Genomic DNA, 2242 nt, shown 5'->3' on the forward strand with positions numbered 1-2242 from the left:
TTTTTTTTGTAAGATTTCACTAAAACAAACCAAAAAGTCAACGAATTAAGGTGAAAATTAGGACGTRGAATTAGCACTTGGAAAGATTTAAATCGTAATTTTGTAATCTGGTGAAARTGGGTGTAATTTGGCAACTTTTGAAACTTGGATCTGGTAAATTTTACTTTCTTAAACCTGGCAACACTGGCGAAAACTGTTGTAATTTAGTTGTTTCCTCGGTGATGCTGATTGCTAAGATTTTGGAATAATTTATTCTCCTCATTTCATATATCGCGAAAATTACAAGATTTGTTACGCAAAATTGCTGTTTAAACCGCTAGTGTTGTAACTATTTGAACGAATTTCCGAAACACGAAATAATGTGCCCACGTCTGCTTGCATACTAATGACTACGGCAACAGCTGCGACTAGGTGAATTCTCTGTTTTGTTATTAATCATATTTTTAATGGCTCTGTGTTGGAAAATAATAAATAATGGCATGAAACGCGAATTAAACGAATCGTTTGTTAAAGAGGCTTTCGTCTTTAAATGCACAACAATTTAATTTTCATAGTAGATCAGAAATTGCAAATAGGACACAAATGTCAAGTTTAATTCATTAATTTCGGAATTCAAATCTCTATTAAATGTGGTGTCACTTTTAATTAAAATAAGGTCGACTGGACACACTGTTGTATCCATTATGCCAACGTCGAAAGAGTTATTTTGTGTCAGTGAACTAAATATATCGTGATTTCGAATTAAAAAAAAAACTTAAAAATGTAACAAGTTGTTAGTTGTTAACCAGGGCAGCTGTGGGGTCAAATTGCAATAGTATTAAAGATAAGGACTGATAAGGAGCCAATTTAGTTGATTTCTTAAGCAGATTTTTTGAAAATATTATGTTTTCTGTGTAAGCGGAAAATTAGCTTGCAAACTAGATAACCTAGTGCTCGATTGCTATTCAACAAATCACTTTTTTATCACCGAAAAAATTCTTATCTGAAACGATAAAAATGATTATTTGTCTAAAACACAGCTGGGCAAGCTAATGATAAAAAGTAGCTCAGCTATATGGCTACTAGTAGCTTTTTATATCAGACAATTATTTAAAGTACTTTAAAAACTAATAGTATATTATGTTAATAGGAGTAAAAGTGGTGCCCCCACTAAAAATACACAAAAGTCAGTCTTAGTTTTAGTTTTGTTTAGCATTTCTGAGTTAATAATTAGCTGAATCGCTCGGAATTGACTGAAATAGTGCTCAAAACAACGATTTTCCGATCTATTTTGTTCAAATTTTGGCTTAAAAATTGTAAAAATCGCTCAAAATTGTCTCAAGTAGCACAATTCTGAACTAGAACGACAAATTTCTGTCATATTTAGGCAAAATTGGCTAATATTACATGGTTGAGACCCAAAACGATGATTTTTCGCCTCTTTTCGGAGAAATTTCTTAAAATAAGTCGTTTTAAATAAAACTTTTTGAGTCGATTTTTTTAGTTTATAAAGTAAATAAAACTTTAACATTAAAAAAAAAATTCAAGCAGAAACACAATTATTTTGAAATTTTGTTAACAAGCCAAATATTTAACACGGTGGGCTAAAAATGGTGTTACTTTTGCAAAAATTTGGAAAAAATAAGGCGAGAAACCATAAAATTTAGTCGAAAATTTTTTTAAACTCGGTTTTTACCAAAATTTCAGTTTTTTTTCAAGATTTCACTAAAACAAACCAAATAATCAACGAATTAAGCTAAAAATTAGCGCATTTTTCAACTAGAAACACAAATGTTTCGCACAATTTCATTAAAAAATTCTACAAAATATGTTAAAAATTGTGTTATTCTCGCGGTTTATGAGTGTTGAAGCACGTTTTTGAAATAAAAAAATTACAAAATAATCGAGATTGATATTATTTTTTAACTTGTTTTGCTCGGCTTACTTTATTTTTGAACCAGGGGCTAATTTATTTTGCAAAATCTTGTTCAAACAGGTCTAAAAGTGTTAAAAGGAATTGATAATGATGTTATCTTGTTTGGTTTCCTCAATGTAACTGGTTTTTGAGCAAAATTGACAGAAAAATAAGCCTAGAGACCAAAACATTTTGTCGGCAATTCTTTTAAACACGTTTTTTTTTTTTACCAAAATCTCAGTTTTGTTTACAAAATTTACCTAGAACAAAGAAAAAAGTCAACAAATTAGCACGTTTTTGAGCCAGAAATGCCATTTTTTGAAATTTTTTTAGAAACAAGCCAAAAAA

This window comes from Tribolium madens, unplaced genomic scaffold, assembly GCF_015345945.1.
Source record: "Tribolium madens isolate multiple individuals breed KSU strain unplaced genomic scaffold, Tmad_KSU_1.1 Scaffold_20;HRSCAF=117;Tcas5.2_LG4, whole genome shotgun sequence".
Classification (NCBI taxonomy): Eukaryota; Metazoa; Arthropoda; class Insecta; order Coleoptera; family Tenebrionidae; genus Tribolium; species Tribolium madens.